Genomic DNA, 25289 nt, shown 5'->3' with positions numbered 1-25289 from the left:
TGGGCAAGAGAAAGAAGAAAGAGGAGAACCTCTGAAAGAGGGGCAGAAAGGGGATCTACAGCCTTTGCTGTGCACCATGCCACAAATTTGTTCCACCTACAGGCGTATACCGATTTTGTGGAGGGACGCCTGGCTACCAGAATCACATTACAGACTTCAGGAGGCAAGTCAACTGCCGCCGCTCAATCTCCACGCATGTAAGTGGAGACTGGACAGGTTCGGGTGGAGGACTGTCACCTGGTATAGGCGGAAAGGCGTACAATAGACCCCAGCTCCAATCGCGACGAAAAGCATCTCCGAGCGAGTGCCGCCTTGGAAATCCCAAAGCGCAGAACTGATGACATTTTGCGTTCTCTTCTGTGGCGAATAGATTTAACCAAGGCTCTCCACACTGCTGAAAGAGGCCTTGCGCCACGTCCAAGTTCAGCTGCCATTCGTGATCCATCATGCACCGACGGCTGAGTTCGTGCGCCCTGGCGGTCAGGGAACCTGCCAGGTGTTGAACCACCAGGGTCACGCCCTGATGTTCCAGCCACTGCCAGAGGTGCAGTCCTGGCATAGGGTCCACGACCCCACCCCGCCCTGTTTGTTGCAGTACCACATGGCAGTTGTGTTGTCCGTTAGCACCTGCACTACACTCCCCCGGACGGAGGGGAAGAATGCCTTCAGTGCAACCCGGATAGCCCGCAGCTCCAGAAGGTTGATGTGGAGCCGGGACTCCGCCAGAGACCAGAGGCCTCTGATCTCTGCCTCACTCATGTGGCCCCCCCAGCCCTGGAGGGACCCGTCCGTCACAACTATGTGCTCCGGTTGGGGTAGGGAGAGGGATCTGCCGCTGACCCAATCGCGGTCCGTGAGCCACCACTGCAACTGTCTTGCAGTGCCCTCCGCGATCAAGACATGATCGGACAAGTTGCCCTGATGCTGGGCCCACTGAAACTTCAGGTCCCACTGCAGAGCCCGCATCCGCCACCTGGCGTGATGCACCAGAAGGATGGAGGAGGCCATCAGCCCCAGAAGCCGCAGAGTCAACCTGATTGAGACTCGGGATAACGGCTGAAAGATCGGAATCAGAGCCTGAATATCCCGAACCCGCTGCTCGGGAGGATAAACCCGAAACTGCGCCGATGAAGAGGAGCTTCGGAGAGGGACACAGGTGGGACTTCGGCACATTGATGGAGAACCCCAGCAGGTGCAGGAGGTCGGCCATAGTCTGGAGGTGGCTGACGACTGTCTGGGGCGAGCCCACCTTCAACAACCAGTCGCCGAGGTAGGGGAAGACTGAAACTCCTAACCTGCGCAGATGAGCTGCGACCACCGCCATCACTTTCGTGAACACCCGTGGGGCGCTGGTAAGGCCGAAGGGGAGCACCGTAAACTGTCAGTGCTCGTGGCCTACCGTGAACCGCAGGTAATGCCGGTGTGCCGGCAGGACGGGGATATGAAAATAAGCGTCCTGCAAGTCCAACGCTATCATCCAAGTCTCCTGGGTCCAGTGCAGCTAAGACCTGAGCCAGTGTCAGCATCTTGAAATTCTCCTTCCGGAGGAAGCTGTTGACGTTCCGCAGGTCCAAGATAGGGCGTAGGGCCCCCTTTGCCCTTCTTGGGGACCAGGAACTAGTGGGAGTAACAACCACACCCTACTTCTGGCCCAGGGACGCATTTAATGGCCCCCTTGGCCAAGAGGGCCGTAACTTCCTCTTGTATAAGTTTCAAGTGATCCCCCGACACACGGTGGTACTGCGGTGGCATGGCTGGAGGGGTTGCCACGAAGAGGAGGGAGTAGCCCCTTCGGACGATTTGCAGCACCCACATGTCCGATGTGACAGTGCACCAGTGGAGGTGGTGATGGCGAACCCTGCCCCCCACTGGCGTCACATGGGTCTGAAAGCTCGGACTAGGAGGGTTTTGAGGCGGATGCTGCAGGGGCAGGTGTGGACTGGCCTCGCCGTGGTCCCCGACCGCCGCCACGGCGGTTTCCACGTCCGCCACCCCGCTGGACGGTAGTCTGCGGCCCGTGGCTGGCAGGACGTGTGGGGCGCACCTTCCTTGGCCATGAAAGGAGCGAAAGGCAGCCGTTTGCTGACGCGGGTCCAAGAGGGCCAAGGACTTGGCCGTAGCCCTGGAGTCCTTAAAGCGCTCAAGCGCATGGTCTGCTTTGTCGCCAAAGAGGCGACGGCCATCAAACGGCATGTCCATGAGTGTATTCTGGACGTCTGCCGAGAAGTTGGCGGACCTCAACCAGGAGTGGCGACGAATCGCCAGTCGTTGCCATCGCTCTGCCCAGTGAGTCTGTGGTATCCAGCCCACACCGGATGGAATACCGTGCTGCATCTCGACCCTCCGCAAGGGCTTGGGCGAGTTCAGTCCGGACCCCCTCCGGACATTGTGGCAGCACGTCCGCGACCGTGTCCCACAGAGAGTGGGTGTAACGGCCCAAGAGGCACGCGGTGTTGACTGACCGCAACTCAAAACTCAGGGAGGAGAATACCTTTTTCCCGTATTGCTCATACCTCTTGGATTCCCGATCGGGGGGAGCCATCGGGAATGCGGTCTGGGAGTTAGAGGCCTGGATGACCAGGCTCTCTGGGGTGGGGTGGGTGGACAGGAAGCAAGGGTCGCCCGGAGCCGGGCGGTGGCGTCAGGCCACGTTCCTATCTACAGGCTGACCTGTAGCGGGCTTGGACCAAGTGCCCAGAAGAAAGTCAAACAAGGCCTCATTAAACGGCAACAGAGGCTCGGCCGAGCTTGCCTGCGGTTTAAGGACCTCAGTGAGGAGGTTAGTCCTCACGGGGAGCTCCAGGCCCAAGGCCTTGGCCGCCCGCGTCAGCACCACACTGTAGGCAGCCCCCTCCTCCGTAGCCACGGTAGGAGGGGAGACAAAACCAGTGTCTGGTGAGGTGTCCAGACCACTGGCCTCCACTAGCTCACCTGTCCAGTCCGGCTAAGACTGGCCCTCAGACCCCTCTCAATCCCCCTCGCCACCCATCTCCTGAAACTCAGGACCAAAGGAGTGGGCCGGGTCATAGAAGTAGAAATCTCCCATCGGCGTCGTGAGCGGCGCCGGACCCGAATCGAGGGAGGGATCGGGGACGGTGCTGCCCAGAGGCGGCGCCGGAGGCGACACCCTGGGGGCCGGCATCAGCGAGCTCGTAAGGTCAACCGGCGACGATTCGGATCCGGGACCGGATCCTGCGGGGGCCTGCGGTGCCAGGACCGAAGTCGCCGGCGGTATCGAGACCGAAGCACCCGACTGCGTCTGGGCCGAAGCACCTGACCCCCGGGGGCCCACAGTCGGGGCCGCTGGGCCCGAAGGCGCCGCGGAGCCCGACAGAGGAGTTAGCGACCTCATGGCTGTGAGGAAGGCCTCGATCTCCTCCGGCGTCGCGTTCTGCCCAGGGACCGACTGGTATGAAGCAGGCCGCGATGCCTGCGGCTCCGGCGGTGTCACCCGAACCCCCGGCCGCGTCGCGCGACCGTCGGGGGTAGTCGGAAGAGCGATGACTTCTCTTCGACTTCTTGTGCTTACCTGAGGACTTCGAGCCCGAAGACAGAGGACGACTCCCGGAGCTATGGTGGGTCCGACCCCACGACCGGTCCCTCGACCTCCTAGCGGGCTGGGACCTTGAGCGGCACGGGGCCAACTGCCGGAGCTCGAGTCGCTTGCGGGACCGCTCCAGTCTAGCTTTGGATATCAGAACCCGGCAGTCGGAGCAGGCCTTGTCGTCGTGGTCGAGGCCTAGGCAGTGAAGACGCCGGCGATGGGGGTCGGTAACCGACATCAGTCGGTCGCAGTCGGTGCAGGGTTTGAACCCGGGCATCCCGACTGGCACCGTCGGAGTCGTTAAGACTTCGAAAAAGGATCGGACACCAACTGACACGCAAGGGTACTGCTACGCAAAGGTTTCCGGCTCCAGTCTGACGCCTGGGGATATTCTAAGGTAAGGAATCTAATACTAACCTGTTTCTTTCAGATATAAAAAACTTGTCTAAGTACGGATGATACGCAATTCCTACCCCCATAACCATCACTGTCTTATGTAACTTTTCCTGATTATTGTGACTTTGTGTGTGATGTAAAGTGCATGCACATCTCTTACATAGTTGGTTGAACAAAAGTCCAAAACCTACCTCCAAGTCATAGCTTCTGTAAAGTACTTATGAAGTCATAAGCTGGGTGCCTGCATTTCCTTCCATCACGGCATCCAGGTAATAGACTATAGAAGCTTCCAGCCAGGGTGATTCTTGACAAAAGAAGTGGTAATGGCCCTTTAAATCAAGACTTTGTTTTGGGCGAGGCTAGAAGTGAAAATAAGCAAGTCCCTTCCTGCCTGAAGGTTGCTGCTTCGAACAGAAAGTAGACAACCTGTGGGCGGTGCTGAATTGAGTCCCAGTGTACCTCCAGGACAAATCCAGCACATTTCCCAGAGTCACAAATAGCTGCCGGAACTGGGATACCCCATATTTGACAGCACAGCTGTCCTCTGACAATTATGTGATCATTCCTAAAGAGGGGTTTGATTCCGCCCACATGTTGGGAGCTAGGAGTACATGTCTTGATTGGGCAGACGTTGTGCGCTTCCACAAAAAAAAAAAGTGCTTGCCCTCCATGATCATTTTATTTACTTATCCAGCGGCCCGAGTTTGACCTTTCAGGGGCATACAATTGTCAATGTGATGCAATTAAAGGGTCTTAGATAACTGGATAATTGATGGTGCTTTTTAGCACAGTTAACCTGCATGAATGTTTAGGTCTGGCTTGATGTTCAACTGCCACCTGACCTTTTAACCTACTCCAATATTATCTGACAGTTCTTTGCTTCAACAAAAATATATATTCATACCATACTATTTTCTTGCAATGCTTCACATTACCATATAACATTCCTTTAAAGCCAGACCTATTGGCATTGCCAATGCTTGTTTTCTTAGATTGATCAGCTGACTGCTTGCAAAAAATACAGCAAGAGCCGGAGCCAGAATTCAGCCTAAGAGTCCGAGCCAGGGGGCCATCTCCGAGCCGAGCTAGGAGCCCGTATATGAATCTGAGCACAAGCGCAGCACTCAAAATTTGTTAATACACATAAGTCACGTAGTAGAAATATAATAAAAGCATTACACGTAAAAGCGGAAGTGTTTTATTTAACACATTCATTTTCATCACTGCATTCGGTGATGCTAATGAGACGGAGTTTCCAAACATGAACTTGGGAACATTCTTGAGCTAATTACAAAGAAACCATTCGTGCAGCACAAGGCAAGTCGATTGCCTTGTGGCCCTAACAGTGTAAGTACAGGTGCCAACGTCTGAGTCAATTAAACAGAGAGGTGTTTGTGCGTTTCCTGAGCGGACAAATGTGATAATCAGGCAAAAGGAGGGACAGTGACCCAAATTATTGGCCTAGGATCAGTGCTTTAAAGGGGCCGGTACTGTGTACAGGCACTATTTTTTGAGGAGGGGGAGTCCAGGAACTTCAATAATCCACCTGGCAATTCTAGCTTTTGATATAGGATTGCGCTTATGTGGTGGTGAGAAAGCTACGAAAAGTTGTTTAGTTTTTCTGAAACTTTTTGTCCTTTCAATGTAGTAGAGAATAGCTCTTTTGACGTCCAGTGTATGAAGAGCTCGTTCAGCTACTGAGTCTGGTTGAGGGAAAATACTGGGAGCTCAACAGACTGGTTAAGATGGAAAGCTGAAACTACTTTCGGTAAGAATTTAGGTTTTGGTTTAAGAACCACTTTGTTGTGATGTATTTGCAAAAACTGGTTCTTGCATGGTTAATGCCTGGAGTTCACTTACTCTTCTGAGAGATGTGATGGCCACAAGAAAAGCCACTTTCCATGTGAGGAATTGCAACTCACATTTATGTAAAGGTTCAAATGGGGGTCCCATGAGCCTATTAAGGACAATGTTTAGATTCCATACTGGAGAGGGTGGAATTCTGGGAGGAATTATCCTTTTAAGGCCTTCCATAAATGCTTTGATGAGAGGTGCCCTAAACAATGACAAGTGTTGTCTGTTTTGTAAGTAAGCTACTATAGCAGCAAGGTGTAATCGTATGAATGTGTATGGTAGATTACATCTTTGTAGACATAGGAGATAACAGATAATGTTTTGAGTTGAAGCATCTAGTGGATTGATTGTGTTGTTATTGCAGTAAATAACACATCTTTTACATTTAGCTGCATAGCATGTCCTGTCTAGCTTCTTTAATGACGTTCATACAATCTGGTAGGAGATTGAGGTAACCAAACTTTAAGACTTCAGGAGCCAGATTGCTAGGTTCAGTTGAGCTGGTTCTCGATGTCTTAACTCTCCATGGTTCTGTGTGAGAAGCTTTGGCAAAAGGTGTAGCTTTTGGTGCGGAACTACTGATAGTTCCAGCAGTGTCATGAACCATGGTTGTCGGGCCCATGTTGGAGCAACCAGGATCATTGTGAGAGACTGTTTGAGTTTGCGCACCAGTAAGTGAATGAGCGGGAGAGGCGGAAAAGCGTCCGCAATTCTGCCTGACCGGTTCGCATTGCCTTTGGACAATGGGTGTGAATACCTGGAGGCAGAGTTTGGGCATTTTGTTTTTAAATGTGTAGAAAACAGATCTATGTCTGGGTGGCCCCACATTTGATAAAATGGAAGAGGAACTTGCGGATGAAGTTCCCACTCGTGAATCTGCTGTTGTTGACGACTGAGCAGATCCGCAATTTGATTGTGTATCCGAGGTAGATGCTCTGATGAGAGGCATATCTTTTGAGGAATGGCCCATCTCCAAATGCTTTATGCTAGGCGTGAACGCTGCAGAGAATGTGTGTCGCCCTGTTTTTGTATATAGTACATTGCTGTCATATTGTCCGTCCAGACTAGGACAGTTTTGCCTAGGAGATGTTTCTGAAAAGACTTTAGGGCGAGAAATATGGCAGTAACTCCAGGTGATTGATGTGAAGGAGTTTTGGTTCAGTGGTCCACATACCTTGAATGGTGTGGTTCAAGAGATGAGCTCCCCAGCCAGTGAGTGATGCGTCTGCTGTTAGTACTATTTGTGGAACTGTTCTAAGAAGGGCAGCCCTTTCGAAAAATTTTGTGTGCTCCACCATTGCAGAGAGCGATATGTGCAGCTGTCCACCAACACCAGATCTGTAGGATGACCTTGAGTTTGGTTCCACTGTTGTGCTAGGCACTCTTGTAACGGACGCATTTGGAGTCTTGCGTAAGGGACAATTAAAATGCAAAAGGCCATCATCCCTATTAACTGCTTGAACACTCAAGCTGGTAGTGAGTGTTGAGGTTGAAATATTGTTATGAGGTCTTGCATACTGGCTATTCTGGCTGGATTGGGGTATGCTAGGGCTCTGAAAGTATCTATTGTTGCACCTAGATTATGTTGGAGATGTGACTTGGTGAGGTTTATTGTGATTTCCAAGTTGTGCAGCAGCTGGATTGTGTTGTGTGTTTGTTGTACACAATTGCTGCGTGACTTGGCTTTTATGAACCAGTCTTCTAGGTAAGGAACCACAAATGTGTTGTCGTCTTAGGTGGGCTGCTACCACTGCAAGATATTTTGTGAAGACTCTGGGTGCTGTTGTGACCCCGAATAGAAGGACTTTGAGTTGATAATTTTGTCCGTCTACCATGAAGCGTAGGTATTTATGGTGAGCCGGGTTAATAGGAATGTGGAAGTAGGCGTCCTTGAGATCTAGAGAGGCATGGAAATCACCTTGTTGGAGCAGTGGGAGGACCTGTTGTAGCGTGATCATGTGGAAGTGGTTGGTTTGTATACACAGGTTTAACGGTCTGATGTCTACTGTTGGCCTTAGAGATCTGTCCTTTTTGGGAATGAGGAAATAAAGGGAGTAAACCCCCGTACCTTGCTAGTGTAGGGGAACTGGTTCTACTGCATGTTTTTGCAAGAGAGAGAGAACGCCATATTTTATTTACAGTGTCTGGCTAGCTGCATTTTTGTTCACTCTATGTTGTACCTTGACTTTCTAACATACATTTCCATCTTTAAAACTAATTGTCCTAGTTCACACGATATCATTGTTTGACTCCTGTTACATGTATCTTACACAAGAGTAATAAATAGGGTGGACAAATAATTAGAAAAAAGGGTTGCTGCATACACATTAATTACATTTAGTACTATTTGTTACTCTGTTCCAGGCAGTAACCATACTGGATAATTTGTCTTACCCACTTGTCTGTGGTGATGGAATCACAGACAGGTAGGAACTGTGATAGTCTTCCACCGACCGGAGTGGAATGGTCTGGGGGAGTGGAGGGAAGTCACTGTTTTGTGTTGGGGGAGTTACGGGTATTAGAACAACGTCCTCTGCCCCGGTTATTGCCTCTGTAAGTCCCTCCAAAATATCCTCTGCTAGGGGAAGTTTGAGTGGAGCTTTCATAAGTGGAAGAGGTGTTTTATGTGCCAGTTGTTTTGGAGGCACCCCTATAAGAGGAGCGACAAATGGAACCTCTACTAGTTGTTGCTTGTAGAGCCCCCATGGATTTGGCTGTTTGTGTCCTTTATCATCTGTTCTAAAAATGTGTCCACAGTAGGTCCGAACAAGTGTTCCTGATCCAAGGGTTGATTGAGGATAGTGGATTGTACCTCTTGTTTGAAACCAGATATGCGTAGCCATGCATGTCTGCGCAGTAATACACTTGTATTAATTGTGCGAGATGCATGCAGTATCTACTGCATCCAGGGCACATTTAATTGAGGTGTTTGTTATTAACGTGCCCTATTGGATAAGATCGTTTGCCTTGGTCTTATATTGATCTGGGAGATGTTGCATGAGCTTTTCAAGCTCATCGTAGTGATCCCTGCTGTATCTTGCTAGTAAGGCTGGTGAGTCGGACAATACACCAGAGGTTTGCTGATTGGGATGCAACTCTTTTTCCTGGTGCATCTAGTACTTTTGATTCCTTGTCTGGCAGAGGTGCATCATCTGTGGTTTGGGAATTTGCCCGTTTACGGGTATTGGCCACTACCAAGGAGTCCAGAGGAAGGTGACTTATAATATAAACTGGATCAGTTGGAGCTGGTTTGTATTTTTTCATTCTAGGATTGAGCACCCTGGCTCTGACAGGGTCTTTAAAAACCCCAGGGGCATGTTTAATCATCCCTTTGAGCATAGGGCGAGTGCTAGTTGTCTTTTGAGGCTGTGAGATTGTCTCTAATAAAAAATCCTCTTCCAGGGGGTCTGTATGGAGTTGAACCCCATGGTATTGTGCAGCTCTATTTATTAGTTGCGCAAATCCTACGTTAATAAAAATAATTACGCACTTATATAGAGCACGACTACCCGGAGGCATCTCGGCGCTTGTACGAATACCACCGAGGAACCCTTCCTGGCCTTTCCCTGTGAGGAGCCCACTCCTGGGCACCCCCAAGGTGAAGTCAGGCATCCTCAGCGTTGTTGGGGCCGTTGTAGAGATTAAGCAAGCTATTGCCCAGAGGTGCTGAGTGGGGCTCATGATCAGAATAGGCACCGAGGCGAGAATTATTAGGTCCGAGGAAATTGAGCCCAAGACCATCCAAGGTGGGAATTGAACCCTGGTCCCGGCCAGACTACTGCATCAGAGTCTGCCGCTCTAACCATTGAGCCACACTTCTCTACTCGTTGTGGTCTGGAGGGGTATAAATCTGGCCCAGGTACATCTGGGACATTCTAATCTTCCCAAGAGTCATGAGGTGGAATACTGTGGATGTCATCATCAGTATCTGTATCATTATGTGGTGGGTCTATGTTTTCATCCCCATCCCCTAAATCCTTATCATTATCTTGTCGTGTAGGTGATAGAGCAGGTATTGGAGAGTGTGCTGGAGAAAGTATAATGGCTGGAAGCTGTGGAGGTGGTGAAAAAAGCCTCACAGGTGAGGTGGCTAAGTCTTTTTTCTTTGAGGGTATCTCAGGTGTTTCTGAGGTGTACAATTTCCTCTTTGTAGGTGGTAAAGAGGTAACTTGCCCAGTAATAGGGTCAATATGCAGTGTCATTTGCTTAGGATCCGGTGGATCTTGATGGAAAAGTTCCTTGGATGCACGGTCTTTTTCGGGGCCGAGGATTTAGGCTCAGAGTGGTGTTTTTGTCTATCTTCCTTTGCTTTAGGAGGAGTTTTTGTGTCCTTTTGATTAGGAGGAGTTTTCGACTCCGATGTTTTTGGCTGTTTTCTCGGATCCGAAGTTTTGGATGGAGTTTGCTTTGGTGCCGAAGTTTCTGGTATTTTGATTTTTGGTGCCGAAGAGTCTGGAGCCGATGGTACCTTGGGCTTATGTTTCGGTGCGGAAGAGGTTTTCTTCGGCACCGTGATGTGGCTGGCTCAATCCCGAGCTGCCTGTAGGCTTAGTGGGCTTTGGAGCCGGGCCCGGAGGCAGGGCTTCTGAAGCAGTATTACAGTACAGTTTCGACCCAGACCCGAAGGTGAAGGTGTTACCAGAGCCTTATGTTTTTTCGGGGCCTGGGCGTCGACGTCATACTCACGGTGCGTTGACCTGGAGTAATCGACTGGTCTTCTGAGTCTGATTCGTCAGCTTCGGAGACGCTGGCTTGTTCATCTCCTGTCCCCGGTTCTGGATCGTCGGGGTCTGCCTCGAAGACGTCTTTCGGCGCCGAGACTGTTGATCTGGACATTTCATGATGAGCCCGGCGATCACGAATAGTCTTCTTGGACCTGAAAGAATCACAGGCCTGGCAGTGTCGACTCTCGTGTTGTGGAGAGAGACAAAGGTTGAAGACCTCGTGGAGATCTGTATGAGGGAATTTAGCCCCACACTGCATTTTTAAATGGAGTCCTTTCCATATGCTGGCTGATGGCGCTGAACGGCCTAACTGCCCACGTCGACGACCGGACTCGATAATCTGTTTGGGAAGTAGGTGCGCATCAAGAGATCGCGATCGAAAACAATACCATCGATCGGTGAGAGCTTTGCACGTCAAAGGGAAACAATACCGCCCGGGAGCACAGCAAATTACATCCAAGTCCAATGGCGGGAAAAAACAATCTGGAGATGGAGTCTATGCCCATGCGCACTACTAACCAAAGGTGGAGTCACCTACTCGTAACTACAAAGACTTCTACAATAACAAAGTGCAAACATCTGAGCCCAACACCAGATGGCGATCCATGCAAAAGTGTGCGATCTACAGCTCATATGCCTCGAACACATTGATTCCCAAGCAGCATTTGCTAGACTAATTGTGCTAACTGTTTCACCTACGTGGTCGAGATACAACTAAAGCGGAACAGCAATGTTCTCACCTCTTGTTTAAACCTGGAAAACACCGGACAAAAGGCTGTGGAGACCATACTATGCATACACCCCAGTCACCAAACAGAAATCAGGAGCGCCAGGGAAGAGACCCTGAGTTCTCTGCCCTGGGCCCCAATGCACACTGAGCCATGTGAGCAGGAAACCAACAACAATCCAGATCACAATTACAGGCAAACCAGAGTCAAGCATAGTTAGCCTTGGAGAAACCTCAAACTACCAGAGTTTGCCAATGCACAATAAAACAGGGTAGAAATTGAGCGAAGTGATGCAGACACATAGGCACGCAGAAAGGTGAGGGGTTGAGGGAGCAGCCCACCATAGACAGTGAGTATGTATAGCATACCTAGGAGGTATGGCTTCAGTTCCCAACTCACTCATTTCTTTCTGCATTCAGTGACAACCACTCTAGCTACTTAGAGAGTGTGGTGCACAATAAACACTGTGGAATTATGAGGTCGCAAAATGATTGGCTTTGAACTCATAATGTCCTGTGTCACAATGCTTCAAAGGCACTGCGACTCAAAAAAATCTTTGCAATAGCACTAAACCCTTTGGGAGACATTATGAGTCAGTAGGGGAGGGGTGTCTATGCTGGGTGTACACCTTCCCAAAAAATGCAAATAGAATGCAACAATGGTTACAATGTATGCAAACCATTGATTGGATACGGACACCAGAATGAGGGTGGTATCATTTCACAAAATGGAACCTGTAGACAAAGGACAACTTCCACTATGAATGTGGCTGCTACCACCAGTAAATATTTTAATCCCTTAGACCCGCCCCAGTGACTCTGACGAGTCTTGGGGGCGGGTCCAGGGGATGATACTGCTGGTGGGGGAGTGGTGGGAACTCCCGTCACTGCGCATGAGGTGTTCGGCCAGCCATCTCAGGCGCAGTGAAGCTCTCGCCAGCTGCGCTGCTGGGGCAGGAGAGAGGAGGCACAAGTTCCCAGTCTACCTGGGAGCACAATTTGCCGGTGCTCAGGCCAATCCTGAGGCTGCTGTCATGAGAGAGCAGCTTCAGGATTGGCAGCAGGGCAGGCTGGGAGCTTGTGCCCAGGGCCAGAAGCAGGATGAGTGAGATGCAGGGAGATGTGGGCGGGAAGGAAAGTTTTTGGGTTTTTTTTTGCCCCCAAACCATCTCCCCCTCCCTCCTCCAGTGGCCCGCCCCCTTTTTTGCCAGGGGACATGCTGCTACTGGGGGGGATGGAGTGGGCATAGAGCGATGTAAGGGTATACCAGTGCTTAATTTGAATCAATGGCTGTAGGTGGGCCCCACTGACACTCAGTTTTGGGGACTGGCACTAATTTTTAGGTGTTGCCTGGCGTTGCAGCGCGCATGCGCTGCTCGCTCTGCAAAGGCCTTTTGGGATTGAAAGATTCTGAAGTGACTTTAAGCCCTGCCCTTGTTTTCAATTGGCTCACGTCATCGTTTATATTAAACACTGGCTCGTGATTGAAAACTGGGCTTTTGGGTTACCGCCTTGTCTACTTTTAGAACGGCCCATCTTGACAGGCCGACGCCACCTTGGTTTGGCGTGACGTAGGAGGGTGTGCTCCTAGTAGAAACGCTGGCTCCTGATTGGAAATCCTAGCCGCTCCTCCCTCCCCATCCCCATACCAAAGCAAACTTCCCAGAGTTGCGCTACTCATTCTTGTTCTAACTTCAATAGGAAAATGCATACTTGCTCTTTATGAGCAAAATAGAAAACTTGTTAAATGTATCTCTCGATTTACACTAGAGCGCATGCCGTGCAGTAAACAATCAACAGTTAATGCGGATTCCACTTCCTTTCAGCAGCAGCGGGTGGAGAACAACTTTAAATCCGAAAGTTCTCACAAGGTGATTTTTGATTGGGGCCTCCAGGAAGGAACAGCTTTGTGTAATTGCGGGTGCGACTGAAACTGCACTTTATGGAAGAGAAAAGCATCTCTTCTGCTGAGGGAAGAAACGGATGTTTTAAACAGTGGTTGCCGTGGGTAGAGCCTGCTGCTAGAATTCGCCCAACTTCTCCCGCAGGGGTGATCACTCTCGTTTTATCAGCATTTTATTTCAGATAAGGTTAAATTGCCCCACCACGAGCATTTGCTTCAACATCGTAGGTAGGATGCACACAAGTACAGCAGACCGCCCTTCTTTCCTCAACAATGTCTTCCACTCATTTCCAGCCATGGAAGGGGTGTCTGCTGAGGGCATGTTTGGGGCACCTGGTCTGTCGCCATGGACACACTTGTAGCCAAGTTCGGGGGCGGTTGTTCACATGCTCCAGTTTGGAACAGTTTTCCGTTCCCACACGCGGATGTATGTCGTTACAACGCATACTTTTACTCCGCATACCATTACAACGCGGTTTTTACAACGCATACCATTACAACGCATAGCGCTTTGAGGTGCTGGATAGTGGTAAGTATAATTTACTATTCTAACTCCAGTCCCCGTGGACCCTAGGGAAGGTGTTGGATAGTAAATTAAACTTACCTCTTATCCTAGAGCGCCCCCCAGCGCAATGCGTTGTAATGTCATGCGTTGTAATGCCTGCGTTGTAATGGTAGTGCGGAGTAAAAGTTGCGTTGTAACGGGTGTATACCCCACACGCATTACTTTCACAGCTCCCTCAGCAGTCTTAACATTGTGCAACATTTATCGCCCAGCACTGCTATCTATCGGGCGTCAGAAGCCACTTCGGCTCCCTCCCCGGCATCTAGAAAGATGAAAGCAGATTCTGGGGGGAAAAACAGCGGCGACAGTGACTGGCACTTCTTTGGTGGGGGTAACTCTGGGAGGACACAGCCATGGCTTTGGAGTATGCATGAGTGGCTGTTCGATCAGATTTATTCAACACAGTCTTTCACAAAACATGCTACAATCACTTAAAACAGATGACAAATATAAAAGCACATACACTGGGTCCTATCTGTAACTCTCTTGCGCACAAAGCTTGCTAGCGAGACAAAATATCAGAAACGGGCCAGAAGTAGGGTTTATTCAATTAGGCAAGGAATATACGCAGGTAACTTCGCTGCTTGTTAAGCCACATGGAAAAACAGCACTTTTCTCTGTGCTACCACAGCACTTGTTTATCTGGAATTTCAAAACCTATCTTGCACTCAACAAACTCTTCCTCTACTTGCAAATTATACATTGTTCCCTAGGTCGTCCAAGCCCTGTTTCAGCTGCTCAGCACTACAATAATAAACACTACATAAATCACTATACTTCGTTAACCCTCATCTATTTTTCTACTCACTCTCTGTCCCAAATCTTAAACACTGCTCTTCTCCTTCTAGCGCTATGCATTAAACTACTACACACATAATTACAATTCAACCAACATAAAGGCACGACATATCTCATACAAACTCAATAAGACATAGCTAAAATACAATACCGGAGAGGTGTGGCGCCGCGGCCAGGGTGACTGACTCCGGAATCTGGGGATCACGGTTTGATCCCCGGGGCCGGCGGCAGATTTGCCCAGCACCATGTGACTCTGGGCAATAGCTTGCTTTATCTTCCCGACGGCCCGAGCGCCTAGAGACCCTAACGGGTGATGGTTCGCGCTTTACAAAATGTGATTAATATTATTATTACCATTAGCAAAGCAAATAGCTTTAACTCAAACAAAGGTGAGACCTATTGCATTTCCAACGCTTGTTTCTCAACTCACTTTCATCCAGAGCCACAGAGAAAACCACAAATGGGGTTGAGGAGGGTGGGGGTGGATTAAAGACTGAAAATGAGTGACAAAGAGAGAAAGCAGGAATGAAAGGGCCCTGCAGGAGTGAGATAAAGGGGTCGGAGAGCTCGCTGGTGGAACAAAGTGGCCTGAGGTGGAATCAAGACCGCGCATTCTTGGTATTCGGCACCTCAACTTTTGATAGGACTGGCTGCGGGTTTCTGTGCAAAGCGTTGGCCCCGCCACCTATTCTTTTATATATTAAGCACTGTGCGAGGCAGTTGCCTTGCCTTCCCCAATATCCTTTGCACCATCCCACTTCATCTGCCCCTTTTCAAGGGTGGAAGCTGCAATCAAAAAAGAAAAAAAATGAGACAATGCTCCTAACCCTGGTAGGCCTCCATCACTGGATTTCCCACCCCTTTTGGCGGAATGTACACAACAGATACCAGCCTCAGTCCTACGTAGTGAAGCAGGGTCCTGCAAAAACTTACTTAAAGTCCATTCGTGGCTTCACCGGATCAGTGCATCCGTCACAGCAGAAAAGAAGCCCTGGGTCACAAACCACACGCGTTGCGTTGCTTGTGACCGGCCACTTGATACACCAGGCCGTTATCACAAAACAGTACATTGATTGGTTTAATAAGATGCTTCTTGAATCGACATTTGAGCCTCTGAAGGGACCTGGCAGCCTTCGAACCGGTGACTTGCACGATTTGAAAACCTCTTTCTTCAGGGGCACAACCCGTAGAGCTATCTCCCTGCTGAAGGCAGAAATGTATGGTGTAGTGCACGCAGGTCAGAGGAACTGTCCTTCACCCACAAAAAAAACATGCTTTTTTATATTAAAGTGATCGAAAGTGAAACAAGGAAACACCTGCAAACTGAAAAACACATTTTGTTTTTTCCTTCCGAGGGTGGCAGGGCCGGTTCCACCTGCTCTCTGCAGGCAACCCTTCCCTTGCACGCACTCCTCCCCGCCACACGCAATGCATCCATTTTGCTTTTCTATTTTAAATAAAATAATGATATAGATGTAAATGCGCCACACAAGTCACGGCAGGAGCATCCGGGCTCCCCTTGAAACACTGCAGATAAAGATGTCAGGCGGCGCCGCCAGCAGCTGCTGTTAACTAGCAGCTGGCCCGGCTGATTACAATTACCTCGGAGTTGGTGCTCGGAAGACGCCAGGGCAGCGGCTGTATTAATGGATTATTGAGTGAGCGATGAAACCTTGGCCAGCTGATGCGTTTTATTACAGCCAGGCTTTATGATGTGTAAGCACCGCCATGTTTTTTTTACAAGTGGAGGAAGCAGGGGCGGGAGGGAAGCAGACAGAGCAAGAACTGCCCGTGGCTGCCTGTCTCTGCACAGCAGGCCGATGCTAGGCGTGAGCGATGAAATCTTGGCCAGTTGATGCGTTTTATTACAGCCAGGCTTTATGATGTGTAAGAACCACCGAGTTTTTTTTTACAACTGGAGGAAGCAGTGGCGGGAGGAAAGCAGAGAAAGAACTGCTTATGCCTGCCCTGGCTCTGCACAGCTAGGCCTAGTTCAAGAGCCAGCCAGCTGTTAGATGGGCACCTTGGCACACATTCTTACTGCCCTGAACCCCACAGACTTGCATAATATATATCCCGGGCTTTAAATGGGCCGGGGCTCACCGGTGCTGAGCACCGGCAGTTTTTTAAAGGGGAGGCTCGAAAAGTGTCTCTATCGGGCTCTGTTTTCTGCCCTGGCACAGGTGAACTGTTTTCTTCCAGACAGCAGGCACATCCATGTGCGCTGCTCACACTGCTCACTTCTTACTAGTGAAGATGTTACGTCATGCCAGGTTTTAGGGCTAGGCAGGGTTTTAAGTGGGATGAAAACACTGGGGGGGGGGTCTCTGAAAGGGGCGTGGCCAATGTAATTAAGGGCTTGGCTCTAAAACACGCAATATAAAAATCTGTGTTTAGCATAGTGTGCCACCCGACTTGCATTTGGCTGTTTCTGTCATCCAGATACCTGATGCAACAAGTAACATCATACCTACAAGTCAGAACTATTGGCTTTGTCAATGGTTGTTAGTTGCATAAGATAAATAAGCAGCAACTATGGCTTGTATATAATATTGAAAAAGCTTCCACTTAAAGCCCTGGTGACACCACAACAATGTTGCTGCTGCTTAGTTTAAAAAACAGAAGGGAAATTCAGATAGAAAGTTACTCTTAAAAGGATTTCCCTTCCCCTACAACGCTCACCTGGCCGGATGTCATGACATAACATCTCCACTAGCGAGAAGTGAGCAGTGTGAGCATGCGCACATCGATATGTGAGCACACGCACATTGATGTGCCTGCTGTCACTGCAGTCCGATAGAGACCCGTTTCGAGGCCCCCTTTAAAGAACTGCCGGTGCTCAGCACCGGGGAGACCCGGCCCATTTAAATCCCTGGGGTTAGAAAAATCCTTTAAAGAGTAAATTCTCTCTAGACTTCCCTTCCCTTTTTGAAACTCAGGAGCAGCAAAATTGTCGTTGTGTAACCAGGGCTTTAAGTCAAAGCTTTTTCAATATTATATAGAACAAGCCATATTGCTGCTTATTTATCTTATGCCACTAACAGCCAATGACAAAGCCAATAGTTGTAGGTATGATGTTACTTGTTCTATCATATATCTGGATGCAATGGCAGAAACAGAAAAATACAAGTCGGCAGCACACTATGCTAACCACAGATTTTTAGCTTACGTGTTTGTAAGCCACGCCCTTAATTACATTAGCCACGCCCCTTTGAGAGACCCCCTCCACCCCCCAGTTTTTTCATCCCACTTAAAACCCTGTATATACCTAATATTTATCGCTCTCGCAGGACGTCCACCACAAAAGACACAGTCCAGGTGCTGGGTCATAGGACCCGTGGGCAGAATGAGGTCTTCTTTGCACAAGGATGGCCCTGCGTGCTCGTGGCACGGACAAGTCATGACGTCACTGCTATTGAGATGTACCACAGGCTCCAAGCTAGATTTCCCTTTGAAGGGCCCAGCGAGGCGGAAACCGGTCTGGGGTTCTTTGTGGCCCCTTCTGGAGGGGGCCCCTCTCCCACCAGCTCAGGATGAACTGTTCCCATAAGGAGAAGGGTATTATTAGGATAGGATAGGATAGGATATATGTTTATAGAGCGCTCGATTGCCATGGTGTCTTGGCGCTAGTGTATGTGAGAGGAAGTACGGCCTGTGTTACCAGGGGGACTAGGTGGAGGTGAACAGCCATGTTTTCAAATCCTTCCTAAAGAGCTGACGATTAGATTAAAATCTCATGGCCATTGGCATTTTGTTCCGTAGCTTTGCCGCACCGTTCAATAAAGTCCTGCAACCCCATCTTGCCTGCCTAATCTTAGCAATCTGGATAAGGCCCAAATTGGCAGATCTACGAGCACGTGAGGGGGTGCAAGGTAGGAACATTTTTGGGATTTCCTCAGGACCGCCACCGTAGAGTGCTTTGTGCACCAGGCATAAGGCCATAAATTCCACACGCTGCTGGATGGGAAGCCAATGCAGTGACTTAATTCCTGCCGAGGTTGGTAGTCCTTTGGGTATGTTTAAAAGTAATCTTGCTGCAGCATTCTGCAAAGACTGTAGTTTTCTCATCTGGGTCTTATCAATGCCCAAAAAAAGGGCATTGCAGTAGTCCAGTTTAGACCGGAAGAGTGCCGCCACCACCACCACCGTCTTTTGCAGTTCTTGTGAGATGAAAGGAAATGTTTTTCTCAAAGTTTTTAGTAAAAAGAAGCAAGATGAAGTGAGACTGTTTACCTGGGCAGAAAAATTCAGCTGCTCATCGAAGATGCGCTTAGAGACCTCTGGGCAGCGCTTAGAGACCTCTGGGTGATAATGCGCTATATAAATTCACTGTAACATAACATAACATGACTCCGAGGTTCCTGACTTTAGAGACAAGGCACGGGCATTCCCCGGCCTCAATCGGCCAACAGGAGTCATTCCACAGGGACCGGCCATGGCTAAACTCTATCACCTCCGTTTTGTCAGTGTTAGTTTTCAGGAAGCTATGGTTCATCCAGGTCATGATCTCAGTGACACAAGCATGAAGCCTGGCGGCTGTGGCCTCAGGCTGATTGAATATGGAGATAACAAGCTGAGAGTCATCAGCATAAGCGACGACCAGAGCAAATCCATGCCTCCTGATAAGTCTGTCCAACGGAGTAACGTAGATGTTAAACATTGGCAGGGATAGTGCCGATCCCCGTGGGGCCCCACATGGAAGATGGAAATGATCCGATCCCAATACAAACTCTGCTCCCTTGCCTGCAGAAAAGAGAGCAGGGCCAGGGCAGTGTCATCGACCCCCACATCCTTCAGCCCCTGCACTAACACCGTGTGATTCACGGTGTCAAATGCTGCAGGCAGGTCTAGGAGTACGAGGACCGCTCTGCCCCCCCCCCCCTCCCCTCCATCCACTATTTTTCAGATCTCTTCCGTTGCAGTAATCAGGGCTGATTCAGTAGAGTGATCTGACCGAACACCATGCTGCGTGGAGTCCAGCATAATATTTGCATCTAGATAGTCAGTCAACACCTTGATTACTGACTTCCCCAGCATTTTTGCTACTATTGATAAGCCAGCAATTGGGCGATAGTTCTTCAGTTCAGTAGGGTCTAGGGTCGCCTTTTTGAGAATTGGCCTGGTAGACACTCTTTTCCAGGCTACTGGATAGTTACCCGATTCGAAAACTTGGTTGACAAGAGGGGTAAGCTTGTCAGATCTTCCTAGCGGCTAGGTGCATAATGGCAGGAGGACAATGGTCTTTGGGTGAGCCAGATTTTTTGGAGAGAAGGAGTCTTTGTACCTCATAATTAGTGATATCTGGAAGCAGGATAGTCTGCAAAGGGTTGACCGAACAACAGCAGGCAGTTGGCATTGCTTATCCGGACTCCCCCGAGGGTTCAAAGGTCATTATAGGTCACTTGCACCTTATTTTGAAAGTACTGATTTACATAAGGTGCCCCTCTGTCTAGAGTGGCACAGTGGCCAAATAGGATAGGGTTCGAATGCTACACAGCACATTTCCAGTGCTTTCAACTATTTGCAAACTTTCTTACTGTCATCATTTATGTGTTTGATTTTCCCTGAGATGTTGCCAATTAATTCAAATTTGCGCAAACAGTCCCAGAGCACCTTCTGCTGTCTGTTTAGTCCCCAAAGTGAAGGGGTCACAGCAAGACCTGACCCCCTAGATTTCTTTCCCAGAGCCAAGACTGGCTCGGCCCAGCAATTCCCAAAACTAGACTGGGGTTCCTTGGAGCCTACACGCCAATATTTTGGGACATCGAAGAGGGAACACATGGCCCCAAATGAGTTCCTGTGAAGGGAAGAAGTTTCATACAAAAAGCCAACATAACGAGGGAAAAAAGACTCTTTCAGCCTAAATTTAAGAGAGCTGTCATGTGTTAGCTCATCCACAGAGAGCAAAAATCACTGTCTTCGCTCCACTTGAGGACTCTCGTTTTGATCACTGTGCAGCATGTACCTGAACTTTACAAGAGCAAAGTGAGCTGGTAAGAATGGTGAGCAACAAAGTGGGTAGTAATTAAATACTTGAGACAATCCACTATCTCCATCTGTTAGGACGCCCATGTAATGCCAACACCGAGGCACCCCAGCCACGCATGGTGACCTAGGCTGGGTGGCCCTTCTGAATGTTCATTTAGCACCCCTCACCCAAACCGTGATCAATTATCATGCAGCCCATCCACTTAAGGGCTTGCCTTGTGAGACAGAATTAGCATGGTTGGAAGAGCCCAGTAAAAAACTTTTAATCTGAGAGTCTACGCCGGGGCCGCATGCTAGTCTGTTCGCGAGTGGTGAGGCCATTGTATCCCCCATTGCTGTTTCTTGTGGTACAAAAGTAGGCGAGGGCCATAGTGGGAAAGCGGTCTGGCAAGAGGGCTGGCGGGTGGGGTGTGGCTCGACCACGTTGAAAGGAAGAATTGCATCAATGCTGTTCTGGGAGAGGATCCCCATTAGACCAGTGATGTGCCGGACACTTCTACCTCGCGCAGAAAGGAGGGACTGCATCAATGCTGTTCTGGGAGAGAATCCCCATTAGGCCTATGAGGAGTCTGACACGTCTACCTCGCGTTGAAAGGAGGGACTGCATAAATGCTGTTCTGGGGAGAGGATCACCCATTAGGCCGAGGAGGAGTTGGACTCTTCTACCTCGCGCCGAAAGGAGGGACTGCATCAATGCTGTTCTGGGAGAGGATCCCCATTAGGCCAGTGAGGTGTCGGACACTTCTACCTCGCACCGAAAGGAGGGACTGCATCAATGCTGTTCTGGGGAGAGGATCCCCATTAGGCCAGTGAGGAGTGGGATGCTGCTACCTCGCACCGAAAGGAGGGACTGCATCAATGCTGTTCTGGGAGAGAATCCCCATTAGGGCGATGAGGAGTGGGACACTTCTACATCGCGTTGAAAGGAGGGACTGTATCAATACTGTTCTGGGAGAGGATCCCTATTAGGCCGATGAGGAGTGGGACGCTTCTACATCACGTCGAAAGGAGGGACTGCATCAATGCTGTTCTGGGGAGAGGATCCCCTTTATGGCGATGAGGAGTGGGACACTTCTACATCACGTTGAAATGAGGGACTGCATCAATGCTGTTCTGGGAGAGGATCCCCATTAGACCAGTGAGGAGTGGGACGCTGCTACCTCGCGCCGAAAGAAGGGACTGCATCAATGCTGTTCTGGGAGAGGATCCCCATTAGGCCAGTGAGGTGTCGGACACTTCTACCTCGCGCCGAAAGGAGGGACTGCATCAATGCTGTTCTGGGGAGAGGATCCCTATTAGGCCAGTGAGGAGTGGGACGCTGCTACCTCGCACCGAAAGGAGGGACTGCATCAATGCTGTTCTTGGAGAGGATCCCCATTAGGCCAGTGAGGAGTGGGACACTTCTACCTCGTGCCGAAAGGAGGGACTGCATCAATGCTGTTCTGGGGAGAGGATCCCCATTAGGCCGATGAGGAGTGGGACGCTTCTACATCACGTCGAAAGGAGGGACTGCATCAATGCTGTTCTTAGAGAGGATCCCTATTAGGCCAGTGAGGAGTGGGACACTTCCACCTCGCTCCGAAAGGAGGGACTGCATCAATGCTGTTCTGGGAGAGAATCCCCATTAGGGTGATGAGGAGTGGGACACTTCTACATCGCGTTGAAAGGAGGGACTATATCAATGCTGTTCTGGGGAGAGGATTACCGATTAGGCAGATGAGAAGTGGGACACTTCTGCCTGCCACCGAAAGGAGGGACTGCATCAATTCTTTTCTGGGAGAGGATGCCCATTAGGCCGATGAGGAGTGGGACGCTTCTACATCACATCGAAAGAAGGGACTGCATCAATGCTGTTCTGGGAGAGGTTCCCCATTAGGCCTATGAGGAGTGGGGCAATTCTACCTCACTCCGAAAGGAGGGACTGCATCAATGCTGTTCTGGGGAGAGGATTCCCATTAGGCCGATGAGGAGTGGGACACTTCTACATCGCGTTGAAAGGAGGGACTGCATCAATGCTGTTCTGGGGAGAGGATCACCCATTAGGCCGATGAGAAGTGGGACACTTCAGCCTGCCACCGAAAGGAGGGACTGCATCAATCCTTTTCTAGGAGAGGATCCCCATTAGGCCTATGAGGAGTGGGACACTTCTACCTCGCGACGAAAGAAGGGACTGCATCAATGCTGTCTGGGAGAGGTTCCCCATTTGGCCTATGAGGAGTGGGGCACTTCTACCTCGCGCCGAAAGGAGGGACTGCATCAATGCTGTTCTGGGGGGAGGATCCACATTAGGCCAGTGAGGAGTGGGACGCTGCTACCTCGCACCGAAAGGAGGGACTACATCAATGCTGTTCTGGGGAGAGGATCCCCATTAGGCTAGTGAGGAGTGGGACGCTTCTACATCGCGCCGAAAGGAGGGACTGCATCAATGCTGTTCTGGGGAGAGGATCCCCATTAGGCCAGTGAGCAGTGGGACACTTCTACCTCGCACCGAAAGGAGGGACTTTATCAATGCTGTTCTAGGAGAGAATCCCCATTAGGGCGATGAGGAGTGGGTCACTTCTACATCGCGTTGAAAGGAGGGACTGCATCAATGCTGTTCTGGGAGAGGATCCCCATTAGACCAGTGAGGAGTGGGATGCTGCTACCTCGCACCAAAAGCAGGGACTGCATCAATGCTGTTCTGGGAGAGAATCCCCATTAGGGCGATGGGGAGTGGGACACTTCTACCTCGCGCCGAAAGGAGGGACTGCATCAATGCTGTTCTGGAGAGCGGATCCCCATTAGGCCAGTGAGGAGTGGGACGCTTCTAAATTGCGTTGAAAGGAGGGACTGCATCAATGCTGTTCTGGAAGAGGATCCCCATTAGGCCAGTGAGGAGTGGAATGCTTCTAGATCACGCTGAGGGGGCTGGAAGTGGCTAGGTCTATTGAGGGCCATTCAGCGAGAGTGCCGTGCACAGCCCTGGTGTTCAGGGCGTGCGGAATTATGCAGCAGGGGAGGGACAAATTATGTGGCAGGGTAAATTATGAGTCAAGAAAAGGCAAATTATGCGGTGTAATGCACACATATTGCAATGGTATTACATAATTATTTTGTCATTTTTACACTGTCTGAGCATTGGTTGCACTTCAATAGTTACAGTTGAACACCCAAATACAACAGTAAGCAAAAGTTTTTGTAACTTTTGAACAGGTTGCGGTTGAAACAATATTTTATTTGTTAAAATCAGAGGATTATGCAGCAGATGATGGATTATTTGGTAAAGGAGGCAAATCTATAACTATGTCAACAAGCATTTACAATGCAATGGTCTCGTCTTTGTTAAAGTTAGAGCTATTGGCATTGCTCATGACATCATTTTTGTTTATGTTTTTGTTTTTAAAACATAAATAAATGGCATTGTCATTTACAATGCCAATAGCTTAATCTCTCGCAAATGCGAGACCTATTGCATTTGCACCCACACACAGAGCCACCCACGCACAGAGCCACCCGCACAGAGCCACCCGCACAGAGCACCCGCACAGAGCCACCCGCACAGAGCCACCCGCACAGAGCCACCCACACACACACACACAGAGCCACCCACACACACAGAGCCACCCACACACACACAGCCATACACACACACACACACACACAGAGCCACCCACACAGAGCCAGAGCCGCACACACAGAGCCGCACACACAGAGCCGCACACACAGAGCCGCACACACAGAGCCGCACACACAGAGCCGCACACACAGAGCCGCACACACAGAGCCGCACACAGAGAGCCACACACCCATACCGGCCCTTTGCAAGTTCACACCTCTCAATAGTTCTTTTCACCCCATCCCTACCTGCCGTGCTCCACCCAGCTTTCAGAGCAGTGTCCACGTGCGCTAATAAGTGACTTCAGTACGAGGGCGTGTCAAGTGCGGATAGAATTATGGAAAACAAGCCTTTGCAAAGCCAAGGCGCGTGTTAATGTACTAAAGCATGGAATGTTAGCACATTGGAGCGAGATACACAGGCGGGAATCAGCAGGCACGAGAGAGTTGTAAAGTAGTCCCACCTGCATTTCAATGTAAGCGTTCAAGGAGAGGCGGAAGGATATACTCAAATAGCCAACAATATTAGGTGAGAGGTCTGTACCGCTGAAGCTGATTGGGTAAATCTCAAGCCAATGACTGAAAAAGATTGGTTGCAAGAAAGCCAATCGCTGAAAGGGGTGGACCTGAAGCCACCTGTATGTATATTGTTAACAAAAGGCCACTTGACAACTGCGCTGTCAAAACCCAGATGGATAAAACTCCTTAAAACAGAAGGAACCTGCCCAGAGTTTCCCCAGGCGTCTCTGCGTCCAGTGAACCCAAGCAGCATGGCAGATCTCAGACAGGAGGCATCTTCGAAATACATGAGGTGGGGTGACTGTATTGGTCCCTCAAGATTTATTTACCCACAATGCACCCGGGAAAGCACCAATGTTTACAATACAGCACCTTCAGGAGTTCAAGAGTTACTCAAACTTAATGAGGGGAACGGATGGCGTGTCTGAATCCATGGGGCAGATGTAGGGGCAGTTAGAGGGAACTTTGAGGAATAGATGGAGCAGGCATATCAAAGATGTCATAGTTTACAGCAGAGGAAAGAAGGAACGGAGAAATAATGAAAGAAGGTAGAAAATAGAAGGAAGGAAAGAGCTGAGGGGAGACTACAGGGAGAGAATGTGACAGGAAGAAAGAAAAGAGAAAATAAATATTTTAAAAGGAAACAATGAAGCTGAGGCAGGTGCAAGGGGAAATGG

The 25289-nt window shown here is 49.7% G+C and overlaps 1 protein-coding gene across 3 annotated transcripts in view; it reads right to left on the bottom strand.

Moving 5' to 3' along the window:
- The window catches only part of TBC1D5 (TBC1 domain family member 5), a 1888005-nt gene that overhangs the window by 616764 nt on the left and 1245952 nt on the right, over window positions 1-25289 (bottom strand). The gene's annotated exons all lie outside the window — the stretch shown is intronic.

Source organism: Lissotriton vulgaris, chromosome 10 (genome assembly GCF_964263255.1).
Source record: "Lissotriton vulgaris chromosome 10, aLisVul1.2, whole genome shotgun sequence".
In the NCBI taxonomy this organism is placed as follows: Eukaryota; Metazoa; Chordata; class Amphibia; order Caudata; family Salamandridae; genus Lissotriton; species Lissotriton vulgaris.
This window is presented reverse-complemented; position numbering and strand designations above follow the sequence as displayed.